We start from the raw sequence: 10,886 nt of genomic DNA on the forward strand, positions 1-10,886 counted from the left end.
CCGCGCATGTGCTTCTGAATATTTTTCCACTTTTGCGGAACACCCATAAATCCGTGCTGCTCTTGTGGTTAACGTTACCTGCGGTGAGTATATATATATTTTTTTTTCTTTTCTTGTTTGAGTAATTTTATGTTACCTTTGATTGTACATATAATGTAACTGTAATGGGGCGGCATGGTGGTGCAGTTAGCACTGTTGCCTCACACCTCTGGGACCCGGGTTCGAGTCTCTGCCTGGGTTACATGTGTGTGGAGTTTGCATGTTCTCCCCATGTCATCGTGGGGTTTCCTCCGGGAACTCCGGTGCTGAGGCTAATTGGAGTCATGTGTGCCATTGGTGTGCATGTGTGAGTGAATGGTGTGTGAGTGTGCCCCCCCATCCTGGGTTGTTCCCTACCTCGTGCCCATTGCTTCCGGGATAGGCTCCGGACCCCCCCCCCCCCGCGACCCAGTAGGATAAGCGGTTTGGAAAATGGATGGATGGATGGATGTAACTGTTAAGCATATACTATTAAGACAGAACACATGTATAACGTTATTTTTTTATGCTAACCTGTAGTAGCTTGTCCTAGTCGTACACGTTGTACACATTTTTACCGTGTCATATCCGGCTCGTCCGCTCCTCGTGTGTGCCACGCCCCCTGATTACCCACGTGTATTTCCCTGATCGTCTCCAGCTTTGTCTAGTTACTTTGATTAGTCCTGTGTATTTAAGTCCTGGTCTCCCCGGTTTCCCTTGTCCGTCATTAATGTTTCCTGATGTCTGTTGCCGTCCAGTGTTCCCTGACCCGCTTATCCTTATTAAAACCCCGTTTTCCCGTATCCCGCTTGCCTGCCTGCTCCTTACCCGCACGATCGCCGCTTATCTCCGGCGTGATCGTGACAGAATGACGGACCACAAAAAGAAGCGGAGAGGGAGGAGGAGGCTCCCAGAAGAGCCGATCTATCTCGGCGCCTGCTCGCTCTCCAGGCTTTGGCTTCCGGCGGAGGACGAGAGGGAGGTACCCGCCCTACCTCCAGCCCGGAGGCTGACCACCCGCGTCCCCGATCCCGCGTGGAAGTACTGGCTCTCTAGTGAGGACGAGGACGAGGAGCCCTTCCACTACCCGGAGCCGGAAGCCTTTCTTCCACCGTCCGTTTTCACGGACATCGCGCCGCCTCCCGCAACCGCCAGGCGCCAGCGAGGGAGACGGAGGAGACCGGCGACCGCCAGTACGGAGGACCTCCCTCCGTTGCTGCCTGCGCAGCCGCCTTCGTTGCCGCCGCTGCCTGCGCAGCCGCCTTCGTTGCCGCCGCTGCCGGCGGACCCCGCTCCCGTGCGGCCGCCGCTGCCGGCGGACCCCGCTCCCGTGCGGCCGCCGCTGCCGGCGGACCCCGCTCCCGTGCGGCCGCCATTGCCGGCGGACCCCGCTCCCGTGCGGCCGCCGCCGCCTGCGCAGCCGCCTTCGCTGCCGCCGCCGCCCGAGGACCCCGCTCCCGTGCGGCCGCCGCCGCCTGCGCAGCCGTCTTCGCTGCCGCCGCCACCCGCGGTCCTAGCTGACCGATACTTCACCCTCCAGGGGCTTTATTGGAGGGTGATAGGAGAACCGGCCCCACAGGCCCCCCTGGAGGGGGAAAGACTCGCCACACAGCTGGGGCAGGACTTGGCCTCCTTCACTCCAGAATCCCCTTACTCAGATCTGGAGAGAATTGCTGAGGACCTCCGGAGGCTAATCAAACTCCGGAGAGCCTCGGCTGCGACTTCCGAGTCGCCGCCATTGCCGGCGGACCCCGCTTCCGTGCAGCCGCCGCCTGCTGCAGCTCCCGGGCAGGCGCCCCCTCTGCAGCCGCCTGCTGCAGCTCCCGGGCAGGCGCCCCCTCTGCAGCCGCCTGCTGCAGCTCCCGGGCAGGCGCCCCCACTGCAGCAACCTGCAGCTCCCGGGCAGGCGCCCCCACTGCAGCCAGCTCCTGTTCCTGACCGCGCTCCTGTTCCTGACCGCGCTCCTGTCCCTGACCGCGCTCCTGTTCCTGCAGAGGCGCCCCCTGACCGCGCTGCAGCAGCTCCCGAGGCGCCCCCTGACCGCGCTGCAGCAGCTCCCGAGGCGCCCCCTGACCGCGCTGCAGCAGCTCCCGAGGCGCCCCCTGACCGCGCTGCAGCAGCTCCCGAGGCGCCCCCTTCGCCTGCTGATCCTGTCCCTGGCCCCGCTCCTGTCCCTGGCCCCGCTCATGTGACTCCTCTGCCCTTGCCTCGGCGTCCTCGGCCCCGACCGAGGGGCGTGATGTCCGTGTCCCGTAAGGGGCGGGGACACAGACGCAGGGCTGGGGTCCCGCCCGCCCTGCCCCCTGGCTCGCCCTGCCTCGCCTGCGCTGGGGCTCGGTTGGCGCCTGCGGGTCCTGGCCCTCCGGGTCGGCTGTCGCCTGCGGGTCCCCCTCCGATGCCTCGTCGCCCTGCCTCGCTCCCCCCTCCGGTGCCTGGTCGGTCGCCGGCGGGCTCCCCGACGGCGGCTCCTCGGTCGCCTGTGGGGCCCCTACCTCCGACCCTCCACCGGACGTCGCCGCCTGCTGCAGCTCCCCCCTCCTCCGGGCCTTCGCCGTGGGCCCCTCCTGCTCCCTCGTCCCCTTCCCCGGTGCTCCCTCCTGCTTCCTCCCTGGCCCCTCCGCGGGTCCCTCGCCCTGCCTCCTCGGCCCCTCCGAGGTCCCGGCCGCCTGCGGCCCCTCCGGCTGCCTCCCGTCGCCCGCTGGGGCTCCCTCGGGCTCCCCTTCCTTCCTCCTCCTTGTCTCCCTACGCCCCTGCCTTTGTCCCGCCTGTCTCTGCCCCTTCGTTTTTTGCTCCCCCTTGCTTTGTTCCTCCCGTCTCTGCTCCTCGTCCTTCTGGGTTCCCTCTGTTCACTCCTGGCCCTTTTGTTCCGCCTGATCCCTCCGTGTCCCCGTTTCTTGTCTGTCTGTCTGCCTTTCCTGTCCTGTGTCTTGTCTTGTCCTGGCTTCTGCCTCTGTGTCAGTTTTGCCTGTCTGTCTTGTTCCCTGTCCCTCGTTGATTTCTGGTTTTGTTTTTCAGGTCCTGTTTTGCCTCGTCCCGTCCGTCGCCCCCTTCCTTGGCGTGCCCGGAGAAGCGCGCCTTTGGGGGGGGGTTCTGTCATATCCGGCTCGTCCGCTCCTCGTGTGTGCCACGCCCCCTGATTACCCACGTGTATTTCCCTGATCGTCTCCAGCTTTGTCTAGTTACTTTGATTAGTCCTGTGTATTTAAGTCCTGGTCTCCCCGGTTTCCCTTGTCCGTCATTGATGTTTCCTGATGTCTGTTGCCGTCCAGTGTTCCCTGACCCGCTTATCCTTATTAAAACCCCGTTTTCCCGTATCCCGCTTGCCTGCCTGCTCCTTACCCGCACGATCGCCGCTTATCTCCGGCGTGATCGTGACATACCGTTTGTGTGGATTTATTTTATATTGTTTTCGCTATACAAATAATTACTAACAATTTAACTAGCTACCTAACTAGTTTTCATGGCAGGTGAAAACACCTAGACTCTAAAAATCAATGCACTAAAGACAATCAAATGATCCTTAAGTGTTCATATGATTCTGTAGATAATAGGAAGGTTAAGTAAAACTTAATTTTAATGGTCATGACATTTTTTTTACTTTGTGGACACTCAGATTAGTTTGTATTTATTGCTAAATTGCCCATTGATTTTTTTTTTCATTATCACTAACTCATCTTTTTTCTTTATAGAAATGGAGAATAAATGGATAGAGATTTATGATTTTCTTTCTGTGGGATCATACCCATCTGGATTCGAGAAAGTACAAAAGCAAAATCTAAGAAGATATGCCTCAAAATTTACTCTAAATGGTATGTTTGTTTTTTTTACTAATTACTTTTTTAAAATAAAAGTAATATATAGCACTATATGTCAAACCATTACAAAACAACTTATTTATTTGTTGTTGTGTACAGCGACCTTGAAATACCCAAAAAGCACATTTAAATAAATATTTGTAGTTGTTCTATTGATTTCTTCAGCTTTAGTTCTATACCACCAACATTGCATTTCATGGTGTATTGCATATGCTGAAATGAAAAGATTTATGCTGAGCGATGCTGACAAAAGCCTAATTGAAATGGTAAATTTTTGCAGGTCATTAAATATATACAACAATATATATATATATATATATATATATATATATATATATATATATATATATAGTATTATATATATTGTATTACTTATCAAGGGTTACAGTGTTACATGTACACATTAAAGCACACACTAACAATTGCAGTTACATGTAAATTGTTATGTACATGTAGTTAAACAAACTGTACAAATATTTTTACTTTGTTCTGTCTGCAAAAGATTCTAATTTATTACTTTTTTATACTTACAGGTCCAATTCGACCACTGCAACAGATGGGCACATTTTCAATGTGCAAATTTTGATCTAAAGAATCAGTTTGCTTTCATTTGTACAAAGTGTTTGTGAAAGTTTTTTTTTTCTTTTTGGCTTCAAATAAATATTAAAGTACCAGTACTTTTGTGTTGTCAGTTTGTTCAATTCCACCACAAAATAACTTATGGGGTTGAAGTGTGTCATAAAAAAATCCTACCCCACTTTATGGTAGTATAATTTTATGGGGTTGAAGTGTGTCATTAAAAAATTCTACCCCAGATCAGGGTAGCATAATTTTATGGGGTTGAAGTGCGTCATAAAAAAATCCTACCCCTCATTATGGTAGCATAATTTTATGGGGTTGAAGTGTGTCATTAAAAAATCCTACCCCACTTTATGGTAGTATAATTTTATGGGGTTGAAGTGTGTCATAAAAAAATCCTACCCCTCGTTATGGTAGCATAATTTTATGGGGTTGAAGTGTGTAAATAAAATTATGCTACCATAACATGCCGTAGGATATTGTTATGTAGTGCAGTTCAATTAAATACCTCCCATTTATACAGGTAGCATTTTCTGATAAGGTAGGAAAAACTGATGGTTAAAACTATAACATTGCGCTACGGTAGGAAAATCTGATAAGGTAGGATGAATCGTTAGAACACTCGGAGCGGGGAAAAAAGTGGAAAATGTCCTCCCGGTGTTCTGTCGATTTATGCTTTGTCGAAAAATGCTGTGGCTCCACTTAGGAGGATAAAGCATAGCAATAACAAACCTGCCCCCTGGCACTCTGATAATAGACGTGAACTCAAACAGGCATCACGCAAGCTAGAGCGAAAATGGCGCTCAACAAGTTTTCAAATCTGCCTGGAAAGAGAGCCTCTCTAAATACAGACAAGCACTGGTAACTGCTCGGTCTGTGTATCTCTCCAGATTAATAGACATGAACAAAACCAATCCTAAATTCCTATTTGAATCCGTGGCTAGGATAACACAGAATTCCTCATTAAACTTGCAAATCCCGCAAGCTCTTAAGAGTGATGACTTTCTTACATTTTTTAATGGTAAGATAACTACAATTAGACAGACTATCCAGTGCACACCTTTACCTACTTACGGCTGCCTGCCTCCTGCTAGTCTTATGCCTACCAATAATGAGACCTTTGAATCATTCATTCCTATTACATATTCAGAACTTTTGAGCTTAATTTTCTCCTGTAAATCCTCTACTAGCCTTGTAGACCCAATTCCTACAAAATTCTTCAAGGAAATTGCACCACAGATTGGCACTACCGTGTTAAATGTGTTAAACTCTTCTCTTAGGCTTGGATATGTTCCAAAACATTTTAAAATGGCTGTTATCAGACCCGTCCTAAAGAAACCAAATCTTGAACCCAGTGTTTTAGGAAACTATAGACCTATCTCAAATCTTCCTTTCATTTCAAAGATCATGGAAAAGGTTGTAGTTCGTCAGTTGTCCTCTTTCCTACAAAAAATAATGCCAATGAATTATATCAGTCTGGCTTTAGACCAAACCATAGCACAGAAACTGCTCTAGTCAAAGTAATGAATGATTTACTTGTGGCTTCTGACCGTGGCTGTGTATCTCTGTTGGTATTGCTAGATTTAACTGCAGTGTTCGATACTGTGGACCATAATATCCTCTTGGACCGGTTAGAAGGTGTAGTTGGCATTACGGGGACAGCACTTTCTTGGTTCCGCTCATATTTGTCTGATCGCTATCAGTATGCCCATGTGAACAATGAATCATCCAAGGCCACAAAAGTTGAATATGGTGTCCCACAGGGATCAGTCCTGGGCCTGCTACTGTTTACCCTATACATGCTACCTCTTGGTAACATTATTAGAAATCATGGTATTGGGTTTCATTGTTATGCAGATGATACATATCTGTTAACCCTGATGATATATCACTGCTATCTCGGTTAGAAGACTGTCTATTAGATATCCAGTGCTGGATGGCAAAAAATTTCCTTATGTTAAACACAGAAAAAACAGAAGTTCTGGTAATTGGTCCCAAGGCTGCTAGGAATAAGTTTCACCACCTCAATGTTGGTAACCTTCCTACACAACCTAACATGGTGGTTAGAAATCTTGGCGTTCTTGTCAATTCAGATCTATGCTTTGATACTCACATAAGAAGTATTACTAGAATTGCATTTTATCATCTACGGAACATAGCGAAGCTTCGTAAGATGCTCTCACTTAATGATGCAGAAAAACTAATACATGCCTTCATAAGTTCCAGACTGGATTACTGTAATGCCCTCCTATCGGGTTGCCCGTCTGGATCCTTGCATAAACTTTAGATGGTACAGAATGCTGCAGCCAGAGTTCTAACAAACACAAAAAAATTTGATCATATTACACCGGTCTTATCCTCTCTTCATTGGCTGCCAGTTAAGTCTCGAATTGACTATAAAATACTGCTATTAACTTATAAAGCACTAAATGGCCTTGCACCAGAATACCTTAGTGAACTGCTGACCACATACAACCCTCCACGCTTGCTTCGCTCTCAAGCCATGGGATATCTGTTAGTGCCTAGGGTAGAAAGAGCTACGGCAGGCTGCAGAGCTTTCTCCTACAGAGCTCCTCAGCTGTGGAATGGTCTTCCACCGGATGTGCGGGTTTCAGGTTCACTCTCAATATTCAAGTCCAGACTAAAAACACACCTGTTTAGTTTAGCGTATAGGGACACTAGTTCTAGCCCTAGCTAACTCTTCACTCCCAGTCAGACCTGTAGTGTGAGGTGTAGAGCTGGGTGGGGATCGGTGCCATTGGCTTTAGATTAACTGGACTGTCAGTGCTGTCACTCTAGCTTCGCAATCTCTTGTGGAACTGGAGTGCTGACATTTCAGGGACTCCCCATGCCTGCATTCCCACTTGCCTTTCCCTCCTACTGATGCTGTCATAGCCATATCTGCCGGAGCTTACACATTGCACTTCATATTGCACTCACCTAGCTTTTAGCACTGCCAATAGCCTCCTCTACTTTGCCTAATTGTACATTTTATTTCCCCTACTCCTCCTGGGGGGTGATGCCTGGAGACCTCAATCTATCAAGATATCCAGCACACCCGGCCACATGTGACGTCGCCACCACCAGTGACGTCCCTGCATCCAGCTCGCCGTTCTGATCTTCCATGTATGACCCGCTGCCTTACCTCTGGTTGCCTGGCAATTGGAAGAAGACTCGGCATCGGCTTGTCATCTTCCTTGCTCTCCAGTTATTTCCCAAATCTTATGATTGGGGCAATGTGACTTGGCCCATCTCTGGCACTTAACCATCTCTCTATTTGACTATCCCTGCCGGCCCCTAGAGGTTTGGGCTCCCCCTTTGAGTCTGGTCCCTCCCAAGGTTTCTTCCTTCTAGGGAGTTTTTCCTTGCCACTGTCGCCTATGGCTTACTCACTGGGGGCTTTGGGTGCGGATGCTGTAAAGCGCTTTGAGACGATGTAATGTTGTGATAATGCGCTATATAAAAATAAATTTGTTGTTGTTGTTGTATCTGTCTGAAAACTCCGTTGAGAAGTGCAGAATTTTTTTTATTTATTATTTTTTTTTAAACACACACACACCAGAAAAGAGCCGAGTAAGAATACAGAAGTACTACGTCAGGTATTTCTGAAAAAGGAATGTTTTGATTCGTCGCTTGAAAACTATCCAAACACTTGCATATACTGAGCAATTCCATAATTTTCAGTACAGAGTTGTTGATCGCCGCATGAAACAGGCTACCATAGTGACCTAATTTCAGTAAAAGTAACTTGCATATTGCATATTACATTTCATGTCATTGTTTGTAGCAAATAAATTTATGTACAATGCTTGTATTAAACAAATCTGCATAAAGCCAATATATTGCCTATATCATATGTATAATGCCTATAACACTAATATATGCAACAATTGGCACATGACAAAACAGAGAGTCAGAGTTAACTTTCAACTGGTAGCTTTACTGGGAATACAGCAGCTGTAGAATTTGCATAAGTCAAAGACAAAGATTATAATAAAGAAATTATCTTTGTGGGAAAAGATGCTAAATACATCCATATTAAATTATGACAGCCTTGCCATCAATTCCTGAGTTGAAAACTTGGTTAAACTAGGAAGAATAGTAGGAACAAAGGATAAAAAACTGTCAGTTGCCTCATATGCACTGTGGTCATACTTACAGTCATGCACTCAGCAGAAATTTCAAGTGATGAACTGATGTTCCCTTCTTCTCCTGACAGCTACTGACAAGCTAGAGCAACGAGGGTCAAAACTCAAATACAATGGGTCGTATGAAGTTTACGTCATTGTCCAAGAAACGCATAAATAAACACGAGGCAGCAGCCATTTTTACCGAGGTGCGAGTGACAACAACAGCAAGAAATCCTCGAATCTCAGTTTCTTCTATAAACCTTCGGATCGTATAAATCAAGGAAAAGAGACCAAAGAGCTGCTGGAAAGGCGACAGAAAACTTGGCTAAGATCCATCGATCGAAAGAACTTGAACGACGATACTGTAATGAAGTGGCACGTTCTGTGTTCTGAAAATGGGCAGTATTTCAGTTAAATGCATTAGAAATGTGTATTCGTTTCCTTTTGAGCATTTTGTAATTTGTATTTTGCTGGACGGAAAAAACAGATGGAGGCTAATTTGTAACAAAATAGATTGAGAGATTGTATTCTGTGTATTTAAAATACTTACTACCTAAACTTGCCTACTACTTACTGCTATTACCTAAAATGCCCTTTTAACAACGTTCATCGCTAGGCTTACAGACTTTTAAATATAGCCTATGGCCATTCTTCGCATTATTCCAAGGAAAGAAGCTGCTTTGGTTATCGGCGCAAATTGCCTTGCAGTAAAATAGGCAGATATTGCTGACTGAATGTCAGTATAGGACGATTAGCAAACAGCAGTGCTGTGCTCTAGAACTTAACTCGCTAGCCTCCTAAGGCTAGTGGCATTCTAAATTAAGTTAATTTCAACAGACATGCTCAGGCAGTGGCATCTTGTGGTTTATCATATATGGAAACCTTCATTAGCAATACATCAGGTTAGCTAGTTTTGTTCCTAAGGACGAAGTTAATTTTTATCATCTAATTGTGGGAGTTTTTATAGCTACTGAGCCTGTGTAAAAGGGAGTACCGACTGGTGAACTTGACGTTGCATATCATCTGTCGCTGGTCCCGTTTGTATTTTTTGAGTGTATATCTAAATAACACTTTCTTTGAGTTTATGTTCGGCACGCTACTGTAAGAGAAAGCTGGCAATTCGCGCATTATAATTTAAGAGCGTTATGGCGCCTCATTGCGCCTGCATTTACAATTTATGGTTAACTACATGTGTGGTAGATTACTTCCTTCAAATGATACGAAGAAATGCCTCAGTCCCATTTGCCTGAACAAAATACAGCTTTTCATAGTCCTGAGCACTCGCTGTACATTTAGTTTATATGAAACTTTCTTTAACATTGAAAAGAAATACAGAACTTTATGCATCTGTACGACAGACGTCTCTCACATTCCCCGGTAAAATGGCCGTTACGCACAAATCATGACGTATTACGCATGTAACTTAATACATTGCCTATAAGTGTCACAGTAAGTGGAGGCATTGCGCAGCAGAGGCCACGACCTAGCTCAGTTGTCATCATATCTAGACTTACGAACAGCAAGCTGTTTCAAAAACAGAAATAAAATTCCAGGACAAGAAAGATTATTTCCAGGACATTTGGCCATTCCTATCAGTTTCCAGATCATTTCAATGACTGTAAAATAGCCCTCAAAATTTTCAGGTTTTCCAGAACGCGTGGGAATCCTGCTTTAAGTCCGATGGTAGCTAAAAGGCGAAATGAGTGGCAGCTCAGGTACGTGCGACCGGCCTGTTTCAAAAACGCGGCTGAAATGATTGCCCGAGACGGCCGCGATCTTGCGCAATCACACACACAATTCGAAATGGCGAATTTTTTACCGATCACCTGTAAAACCTGTTTTGTCATAAATACCTTGTGTCTCATAAAAAGAAAACAGGATGCTTATCTGGTCCATTAGATCGGCATGCAGAATGCTTATCTTGGTTTTGGGAGACAGGGGAGAGTCGTTATACAGCACCTTATTTTGCCTTCAGGGGGACAGGGAGGAATTGCGCAAGGACGCCTATTTTACTATGTCATTGCAAGCAGCATCCCTCGGACAAAAGGGGGGATTGGAGAACATATTGCCTGAGGGGTGAACCTGGCCCGGCATTTCTCGGGACTCACGTGTTGGACTCCCGCCAGGACTGAAAGGGGCTCCCCAGTCCATGTGTGAAGGTGGGTGATGAGGGCACGTCCGAGTGTAAATAGTTTTGCTGCTGCTTATGCGTTTCATTGATGAGGATTAAGTTTCACCGCTTGTGATAATTCGCATTTTCTATATTTTGTTTCTTTTCTATATATACACTTGTTTGTATGATATATACTATTGTATATCCCTTGTAGTACGAGGTTGTTTTGCA

At 46.7% G+C, this 10,886-nt stretch overlaps 1 long non-coding RNA gene across 1 annotated transcript; it reads left to right on the forward strand.

Moving 5' to 3' along the window:
• Positions 1 to 38: 38 nt before the first annotated feature.
• On the forward strand, positions 39 to 4,496 carry LOC125750782 (uncharacterized). The gene is made up of 3 exons (XR_007400421.1): positions 39 to 83; positions 3,708 to 3,827; positions 4,367 to 4,496. It is a non-coding gene; the product is annotated as an uncharacterized LOC125750782 (long non-coding RNA).
• The last annotated feature ends 6,390 nt before the right edge of the window (positions 4,497 to 10,886 follow it).

This window comes from Brienomyrus brachyistius, chromosome 10 (assembly GCF_023856365.1).
Source record: "Brienomyrus brachyistius isolate T26 chromosome 10, BBRACH_0.4, whole genome shotgun sequence".
Taxonomy (NCBI): Eukaryota; Metazoa; Chordata; class Actinopteri; order Osteoglossiformes; family Mormyridae; genus Brienomyrus; species Brienomyrus brachyistius.